This window comes from Heloderma suspectum, chromosome 4 (genome assembly GCF_057233095.1).
Source record: "Heloderma suspectum isolate Gila_16-S chromosome 4, 16-S_ref, whole genome shotgun sequence".
NCBI classification, from domain to species: domain Eukaryota; kingdom Metazoa; phylum Chordata; class Lepidosauria; order Squamata; family Helodermatidae; genus Heloderma; species Heloderma suspectum.
The window spans coordinates 267027472-267038141 of record NC_139461.1 but is presented as its reverse complement, the minus strand read 5'-3'; positions in this window follow the sequence as shown (position 1 = coordinate 267038141).

Here is a 10670-nt window from a genome sequence, read left to right as displayed (position 1 = left end):
TACGTGACGATTCACGTAGCCTATCACGGCTGACTTTGCAGATCTAGCCGTGATAGGCTACGTGAATCGTCACGTAGCCTATCAGGGGGCGTTGTTTTTTTTTTTTTAACTTTCGCGTTCGCGGCCGGGCCGAGGCGGGAAGCCTCCCCCCCGGCCTGAATTTCGGCCGGGCCGAGGCGGGAAGCCTCCCCCCCCGGCCTGAACTTCGCAGGGGGACCAGCGAAGCGCCTCCCCCCCACCGCGAACGTCCTTCGAGGACAGGTAAGTGACTTTCGTCCACCCCTACATCAGACAGCCACTTTGCTTTCATGCATTTCTTTTTCTTTGGGATGGATTTCGTTGCTGCCTCCTGAACAATGTTACGGATCTCCGTCCATAGTTCCTCAGGCACTCTGTCTATCAGGTCTAATCCCTGAAATCTATTCATCACCTCCACTGTATATTCATAAGGGATATGATTGAGGCCATACCTGAATGGTTTAGTGGTTTTCCCTACGTTCTTCAGTTTAAGCCAAAATTTTGCAAGAAGCAGCTCATGATCTGAGCCACAGTCAGCTCCAGGTCTTGTTTTTACTGACTATATAGAGCTTCTCCATCTTTGGCTGCAAAGGACATAATCAATCTGATTTCGATATTGACCATCTGGTGATGTCCATGTGTAGAGTCGCCTCTTGTGCTGTTGGAAAAGAGTGTTTGCTATGATCAGCGTGTTCTCTTGGCAAAACTCTATTAGCCTTTGTCTTGCTTCATTCTGTACACCAAGGCCATGCTTGCCTGTTATCCCAGTGATTTCTTGATTTAGCATTCCAATCCCCTATAATGAAGAGGATTGTTCATCATTCTTTTTTTTTTGGTGTTAGTTCTAGAAGGTGTTGTAGGTCTTCATAGAACCAATCAACTTCAGCTTCTTCGGCATCAGTGGTTGGGGCATAGACTTGAATTACTGTGATGTTGAATGGTTTGCCTTGGATTCGTACTGAGATCATTCTATCGTTTTTAAGATTGTACCCCAGTACTGCTTTTCCCACCCTTTTGTTGACTATGAGTGCTACTCCATTTCTTCTAAGGGATTCTTGCCCACAGTAGTAGATATGATGGTCACCTGAATTAAATTCGCCCATGCCTGTCCATTTTAGCTCACTGATTCCCAAGATGTCGATGTTCAATCTTGCCATCTCATGTTTGACCACCTCCAGCTTACCTTGATTCATTGATCTGACATTCCAGGTTCCTAAACAATATTGTTCTTTACAGCATCGGATTTTCTTTTCACCACCAGACACATCCACAGCTGAGTGTCCTTTCGGCTTTGGCCCAGCCGCTTCATTCTTTTGGGCGCTACTTGGAAATTCCCTCTGCTCTTCCCCAGTAGTATATTGGACACCTTCTGACCTGAGGGTCTCATCTTCCGGCGTCATATCTTTTAGCCTTGTGATACGTTCCATGGGGTTTTCTTGGCAAGAATACTGGAATGGGTTGCCATTTCCTCCTCTAGTGGACCACATTTTGTCAGAACTCCCTGCCATGACCTGTCCGTCTTGGGTGGCCCTGCACGGCATAGCTTATGGCTTCACTGAGTTACGCAAGCCCCTTCGCCACAACAAGGCAGTGATCCATGAAGGGGATACAGGAGATTAAATCAGTCTTAAAGAAAAGGGTATGGACACTCCTAGCTGCCAAAGCTCAATTTTGCCATTTTTTGTCACTTGATTCATCCATTCCCTCTTCTAGGTAATGTGTGCATTCACCAACATATGACAAAACCAAACTGCTTTAAAGCAGCTTTTCCTCAGACAGGTGTGCCCTACTTTATAAAGGACAGTCCTCTGTTTGAAGGGCTATGTAGTCCAACTCCAGTTTAAAGATAAACATAAGAAGAAGAGAGCAGGGGCCTTGTAGTTGCCCATTAAGAGTTAGCAGCTGGATACCAGAGTGAGCAGGACCACAGGTCACTTGTCTTCCCCACTGTGGTGAGATCATGCATTTCTATTTAAATTATAGTAATTATTTCTGAATTTGTATCTATACACATGAATTGGCATATGCAGATTTCTGCAAAATCTGTGTCTTCTTTTGGGGTGATGAGTTTCCTCATTTTTTGGCAATTTGCAAGTGACCACCTTACAGACAGAGAGCCTTGTTGCGCCTTCTGTTCTCCTATGGCTTAACCAGACTGCTTTAGATCCATTTAATGACATCTATCATCTGGCTAGGGACCCTAGCCCACATGATGGAGCCATTCCTTAGGGATTGGGCCTGGGCAGTTGCTAATTGGTCTGTGTTCAGGCCAAGAACCAGATTTATATATTTTTTAAAAAATAAGATTGCAATTTTAAGCATACTTTTTTTTAGAAGTGAGTCCCTTTGAAAACAAAGTTAGGATCAGGCTGATCATTTTCTAAACATAACAGGCAAGGTTAAATCAAACTGAACATACAACATATATATTTTTACATACATTATTACTTCATTACTCAATAGAACATCTTTATCAGGAAACAATATTTTTCTTTAATTGAAATTATCATAAACGAGGTGATGTATACAATTATATATCTCAGTTTTCTTAATGTAACACACTAACTGTTTCCATTGTTCAGCAAAATCCCATTGTTCTTATTCCATTACCCCACAAAATGAGATCTTAAATTGAACAACCTTATTTGTTAGGGTGATGGCTTGCTAATGACTGACTGCGAAATTCGCTCAATGCAAATTAATCATTAGGATTTTTTTTTCCTTGGTGGCCAATCTACATGCAGGTATAGAGTCTAAGATCTATGCTCTACAGCTTGTGTGTGTGTGGGGAAAAAACAGTTTGCAGTTTTAAATCTGAGAATGAACAAGCTGGGAATGTCAATCTGGAGTTAACTGAAACTAAGGGGTTTATCAAACGGAGCTTTTATCCTGCTGTTGAGATGGCTCTGTCACAGAAGTTTGTGGGCTCTTTAGATGATGCCATTACCCTCCAGGATGTCTCCTGCCATTTCTTCCAGCCTGTCCCGTGTTTTCCCCAAATGCAAAAAATGTAATATTTTTTCCCACCCGTGGAACAGGAGTGCCATGACCTCCACGTGAAATTCTCCCATAGTGGAGGAAATTGCTCTGTCTGCCTGCTGTGGGTGTTTGTTTTCAGTTGTTGGGGGCATGGTCAGGATGAGGAAGGCATTGTGGATGGGTGTGGGGTTGTAGGGAAGGAGACCCGAGCAGATTTGACACGTGCAAGGGCAAGAATCGTCTGCCGATTACATCTCTTGCCTCTGCATTTCTCAGTCAGAGGGAGAAGAGGGTAAAATGCCTCCCTGCAATGAAGGGAGACACATCTGATCCCCCACCCCACCAAGCTCAGAAGCAACATCCTCTGTTGTTTCAGGGCATCCTATTACATTCAGTGGGGCTTACTCCCAAGTAAATGTGCCGAGGGTTGCAGACTTACAGGGTGATCTTATGTCTACTCAGAAGTAAGTCAGAGGTTTCCTGGGGGCTGCGAGAAAACAGTACAGCAGAAGTTAAACTACGAAAACAAAACTCTCCCCCCACCTCCTTTGCGCACATGCCAGGGAGGGAGGGAGGCAGTCCCTCAGTTCAAACCAGTGGCTGCAGTGTAAAGAAACCCTTCCTAATCCCGCAAAGAAACCAAAAGCAGGAAGCTCCGGAAAGGATGTGGGGTTTTGCGGGGGTTTTGCTTAATGTAGAAACACCCTAAGGCTGCAGACTAGCAGACAGGGAGGATGCACAAGCTGCTCTCTAATGTGAGGTTTGCAGCTGAGCTACCTGCTTATGTGTATTTATATCTACTATGCTCTGAATGTGTATTTGTAAATAAAGCAAATACTACAAGGACACCATAATTTTTTGGTGTCTTATTGAGAGCAGGCTGTAGCCTGTAGTATTGCCCCTGGATCTTCTCACTGCTGGGGGAAGTGGGGCAAGCAAGTTGTAGTGGCTGCATTCAGACATCTTATTCATTGATCCTCCAAATTATTGTTTGGAAGATCAAGTACAAGCCATGTGCCTCCAAAATATTTTAACCTTGTCACATTTCCAGACAATATGTGGAAAATCTGCTGTATGGCTTCACACCCCCAACAATCCTCAGCATTCAAGTTATAAATACATTGTAACCAATACAGTCAAGCATCATTGCTACTGTTTCCCCCAGAAATTCTCCTTTAACCTTTATTATGTTATATTTTTCAAATAGTTATTCCAAACTAATTTCTATTTTTCTTCTGAAGTAGAAATGCCCAGATCTTTATCCAGTTTCTTTTGAAAGGTATTCACAGTATTATCCAGAGAAATAAACATATTTTCCCCAGAAGGGCATTACTACCCCCTTTAACCAGTACTGTTAACCAGAATGCTGCAATTGAGAGACTGAAAAAGCTTCAGGAACATATTTCTAATTAATGTTTTAGACTTGTTAAAATATGGAAACACTAAATACAGAATTTAGGTTTAAGGAGAAAATTGCTCAACCAGATACTACTGGACATGATAAAGGGGCTACAGTTCTGTGACTCACAGCTCCAAATAAGAATTAATGCGCTCTAGCACAATTTCAGGATGTTCAGGAATGCAAATTCTAATTCTAATTTTCAATTCACTTCCCCTGTATCTTCATTATCAAGTATATCTTTTCTTTAGGATTCCTAACCCATCTGCACAAACAAACAAACCCAGACACATTTAAATATAGTTGAACAGATAAATCAGGCAATAATGGGGACATTTATAGAGTAGTACTCAATATGCAATACTATTTGCATACTCTGTGTAAAGCATTGTGTTTTTTAATAACCATATTTTGTTCCATATTTTCCACATGCATGTACCGTATTTCCCATAAATGGACGCTTTATTTTATGTTGGCAGTTAGTTGTAACAGCTGTTTGAAACAGCTGGTCACAACTGGGGGAATCCAGAACAGAGGACCCAACAACTGCCCACTCTATTTTCCCCCTTCCCCTCATCTTCACTTTGCTCTCTGCATTTTAATTTTCTTTAAAGTTTTCTGTTCCCATTCTTTGTTATTTCCTAGTAATTTTCTTTATTGGATCTGATCTGGAAGATACACCATTTCCAAACAGTAGTTCCATGGCAGAACAAAGATTTTGGTAGAACAAAATTTATTTTGGACATTTTTGGAACCTTTTGGAGCATTTCAGTTTCTTGCTGGATGCCTCCTCCCACATCATGGTGTGCCCCCGATATTTGCCCATGATTGTGTCTGAGGAAAGCAGAGAAAGCTGGAAGAGCAGCACCAACAATGACAAAATGACGTTTACTCTTAGGGCATCTCTACACCAGCCTAAAACCCTGCATTTAAAATGGGACTTTCTGCTTCCGTTTTAAATGCAGGATGACAACTGACTCCCTTTGCACGCGCTTCCCCCTCCCCCTCCCCGTATCTGAGTCTTCTATTCTCTTTCATTGATCTTGCTCCTCTTCTTGCCACTTTAACTCTTTTCACAGAGGAAACTGAAGCGGAACATAATGGGGTAATTTGATAGCTCATTATCTGTGATCTATTTAAAAATGGCACAAAGAGTATTTAGTGCAGGAGATGCCCTGGAGGGTCATGGCAGGGTCACGGCGTCATGTAAAGAGCCTGCAAATTTCCGTGAAGGAGCAATCTCAATTGCAGGATAAAAGCTCCGTGTGAAGGAGCCCTTAGGATCCCCTACTTCATGTAAAGAGCCTGCAAACTTCCGTGAAGGAGCAATCTCAATCACAGGATAAAAGCTTAGCGTGAAGGAGCCCTTAGGATCCCCTACCTCCTGAGAGGGCCAGTGAAGAATGAGGAGGAAGAGGAGGTGGAACTACCACCTCACCGTCAACCCTGCTGGTTCACACTGGCCAGAGAGAAAGGTGATGGATTCACCAGACTGTTCAGAACATATATTTACAATTTCCTCCACATTGATAGCAATGGTGGGGGGGTGAGAATCCACTATGCCAGCTCCAGGGAGGTTGGTGAAGGCCACCATAGAGGCATCAACACACCATCCTAACTCCCTGTAGCCATTTACATCAGGAGGATAGGAATGGGCTCTTACTCCCCAGAAACCAAATACAATTTATCGTGTGAATAGTTGGAAATGTCAATCAATCAATTTTATTACGCTTGTAGACCAGAAAGAATTGGAAATGTAATGCTCAAATAACAGAAATGTCATGTCTGATGGTTTTTCCTAAGGCTCAAACATATTGGCTGCACATAAAATATATTATTTGGCAGATAACTGGGGTAATGGTGAACCATGAAGCTTTAATCATTCTTAATTACTTAAAAGAGGATAGATATTAAACAACCAGGTCGTTAATTATGGATTTGTTAGTTTCTGCAAAAATAATGTTCCTACTGTTCCAGAATAGTTTATGAAAATATTCAAAATTATACATATGGATAAATTAACAGAAATGGTTCAAAGAATAAATAGTTCTAATTTTAGAAGTCATAAGAACATAAGAGTCTGCTGGATCAGACCAAAGGCTTATCTAGTACAGCAAAGGAGAACAACCTCCAGGCCATGGGCATAATCTGACCCACAGAGGTTGCCCATTTGGCCCATGGAGGCTTGGGCTCCCTCCACAGGCCCAGCCCCCTCCCCAAGCTCTGCCCCCTGCCTTGGAGGCTACTGGGGGCTTTGTGAGGAGATGAGGAGAGGAGTGTCAGGGTGGAAACTGAGCCGATAGAACCCCAGAGCAGTTCTGATTCTGAGGAGGATCAGCAATCCGTGGGAGAGGAGCCAGCTCATCCCTCACAGGCACAGCAGCTGGCAGAGATTCCTCCTGCCAGCATTCCTGAGATAGATAGTGATCTTAGCAGTGAGAAAGTGCAGGAACGGGGCTTGCTTGATGCTTGACGCAGACTCAGGGAGCGACGAGCGATAGAGGGCACAGAAAGGAGGCGTAGCGCCCATTTGGCGCGCAAGCAACAGCTGCCTCCCATGGACCCAAGGGAAAGAGGGGGGATCTCTCCCTAGCCCATAAGTTCAGGGTCTTCAAATGACTCTCCTTCAAACGGGGATCAACTGCCTACTTGAAGCATAGGCTACTCTGCTCTTCCTTGCTTAGTCGCTGGTGATTAGCACCTGGAAGAGTCATTAAGTTGTGAAAGGATTAAAGCCTTGAAAAGAATCTTTTTGTCTGTGTCTTGAGCTGGCTATTGGAGTCTACTGAAAGAGGCCGCTAGGGCGCTCCTGACAAGGAGTCCCTTTCTTATCTCTGATCACAGATTGGAAATAACAAGGGGATTGTGGGTATGGAGTTGTCTCCTTCACTATGTCCTGCTCCCAACAGGACAAGGAACGGGACAAGTGAAGTAGCTTCCCTACATGCAAGCCTTCTCCAATGGAAGAGGATGTGCATGCAGCAAAGTCAGTTCCCAGTGGATGTGTCAGAAGGATCATCCTCTCATTGTGCCCATTAGCTACCAAAAGCTATGCTTGCCCTTTTGTTTGTTTGTTTATTTTTGTTTATTTGCAATTATAACAGAACAAAAAAGTGGGAATCAACACACACCACCACCAACAAAAAGAATTTAACGAAAAAGCATATCCATTCACAATAACTATTCCTCGAGAAAGAGTGTGTCCTCAGGAAGGTGTGGGGGCAGGCAAAGTGGCTGTTATGCTTCCGTTTAGGATGGAGGAGGATACAGAATGCCTCAGTCTGAGCGTGTTTAGGGAGGGGCCCAGCACATGGGCAGGTGGAAGACATCTGCAGCTTGACCCAGCTGGCCTCACTTACCAATCAGCCTCTGCATAAAAGACAAGCCTCAAATCCAGTTCAGGTGCTGGAAGCAATTGTTGATGTTCATCCATAGCAGAAAATGCTTCTGCCAGCTCCTGGATCCAGCTCTGATTATTCTTGAACCCAAAACGACTCTGACTGTTCTTCAGTGTGTCCCTATAACTGGTCTTGTTTTCCTTGGCTTTGAACTTATACTCTTGGCTTCTTGATCTTGGACAATTTAATGACTAACGCTGGCTGCTGCTTATCACTCAACTTGAGTAATTTATGAGCCTTCTCTGATGGTAGAAGATCCATGCACAGCGAAGCTGGTTCTTGGCAGATGCGCTGAGAGGATAGTCATGGTGATGTACCCACTAAGGACCAAATGACATTAGGGGACATGCCCCCACCCCTTTGACATCAGGGGACGTGGCCACACTTCCTAATGTCATTTACCCCACAGAGGGTTGGATGGATCATCTATTTTGGTTGCCTACTCCTGTAGTACAATGTTCTGTTCCCACTGTGGGAATCAGATGCCTATGGGAAGTCCACAAGCAGGACGCAAGTGCAATAGGACCTTCCTGTTCGTGTTCCCCAGCAAATAATATTGGACGTAATATATAGCCAACATGGCTAGTGGCTACTGATAGCCTTGTCTTCCTTGAATTTAATAGCTGTCAGGGTTGGACTGGAGCCCAGAGAGCCCCAAAGCAGTTCTGATTCTGAGGAAGAGATAGAAACCACGGGAGAGGAACCCGCGTGCTGTTCAGAGGAGCAGCCAGGGGGAGACCCCCTCCTGGTACACATTCCTGAGAGTGATAGTGACCCTGGCAGGGAGAGGGAGGCACAACATCAGTTTTCTGGATGGTGGGTGCCGAGAGGAGGTGCTCAGCCTGCTTGGCGCAATGGCAACAGCGGCACCCCGATGCCCCACGGGAAAAGGGTGGACTCTCTCCTCCTAGCCCATAAGTACAGAGGTTTCCTGCCTTCCCTCCAAACAGAGATCAACTGATTCCCAAGGTTAGAACCCTCAAGTAGGCAGCTCTCTTAAGTCTCACTCGTAAGATCAAGCAATTAGCATCTGTAAGCATCATTAGGTTGAATGGGAATAAAGCCTTGGAAAAGAGCCCTATTGTCTGTGTGTTGATTCTGGCTACCTGAGGGTTTCAGAAGGTGGCAGGGGCGACCTCCTGACAATAGCCTTATCAAGCTGTCCAAGTTAGTTGGCATCACTACATCTTGTGGTAGGAAATTCCATAGTTTAATTATGTGCAGTGTGAAGTACTTCCTTTTACTTGTCCTGAATATCCCACTATTTAGCTTCATTGGATGATGCCAAGTTCAAGTATTATGAGGAAAACATATCCCTATCCACTTTCTTTACACCATGCATAATTTTGTATAACTCTGTCTTGTTCCCCCTTACCCGCCTTTAATCTAAGCTAAAGAGACCCAAAGTTTCTTCTTCTTCTGAATGTGTTTTGGTTGGTCCTTATATATTGTTCGATTTGGGTTCTCCCTTTTTTATTTTTGTATGTTGCTTTAAAAAAATTTTTTTAAGTAACTATTAATACTCATAGCACATATCACAGTACTGAAAAAGTATCATAGTATTTTCACAAGCTTCTTCATATCAAATGTAATACAGTGACAGCACAATCCTAGAAGTATTGAGTTCAATGGGACATACTCACAGGTAAGGGTGTATCAGATTGCATCCTAAATGTATTATTTTAATTGCATTTTTTAAAAGTCTAATCACATCATTTAAGATTCTCAGAAGTTAAGGACACATCATTATCTTAGGATTCCTTATCCACTTTCCTGCTTGTCAGCTATGAGTGCTCCTGTCCCATAGAGGAGGAAAGGAGATGTGATTTCTTTCCCTCCTGGGCTTTTGCAGTAGGCAACAGCAGGAGGAATGGTGCTGCTAGTACTTTCAGCAGAAGCCCAGCATGAGAGGGAATGAAGCTAGCCCAAGGAAAGCAGTCAGTAATAATCATAAATCTGTCTAGTAAGCCAAACCAAAATTTGTGGACACCTCATCATTTATGCCAGCTTTCAGAGGTGACTTAGATCTGGAAACCCCAAAAAGGCTCTCTGTCCCAATTTTGAATTTTAAAAACCTGCCAACTTCATGCTAGTTTATTCTTGGAGAGAGACAAATGTCAAAAGCAAAGCTTTCTTGGCCATTAAACAAAAGGAACAATACGCAAACTGCTCTGCTTTGTCCTTGCCTTGTTTGTAGTATGGAATTAATGCAGCATATCAACAAAAGGCCTCAGTTTCTTAACAGATCTATTGATTATAGTCACTGCTACTGGAATGGTATCGATGACAATGCTCATGTGCATCTGGCAAATCAGCTCCAACATATGACAGAGGAAAATACACACAGATCAAGTAAACATAGGATTTATTGGATGATATTAAGCCAAATAATAAATAATACATCTATAGGAGCTACTGTTATGCCCTGCCAAAAAATATTTTTGGAAGAAGTTATACATTTTTCTCTACCTCAGCATGTACATTTATTATCACAAATGGGAACTGAAATAAAATATTGCAGTGTGGAGTCCTATACAGTGTGCCAGCCAGCCATGTTCTCTTTCAGGATACTTCACTCAGTCCCCCCTCACCCCAAAACGTGATTTCCGTTTCCACCTCACCATCCTGTACAACATGCTATACTCATCAAGCATGCTCCCACTGGGCTGTTTTGGGTATTAAGAACACAAGAAGAGCCATGCTGGATCAGACCAAGGGTCTGATCCAGCATGGCTGATTTAGTCCATTGTGTTCACATAGTGGCCAACCAGCCAACCATGGGACACTCGCAAGCACAACATGAGTGAAATAGCACCTCCCGTCCATGTTCCCCAGCAACTGGTGTACATAGGCACACTGCCTCTGATAATGGAAGT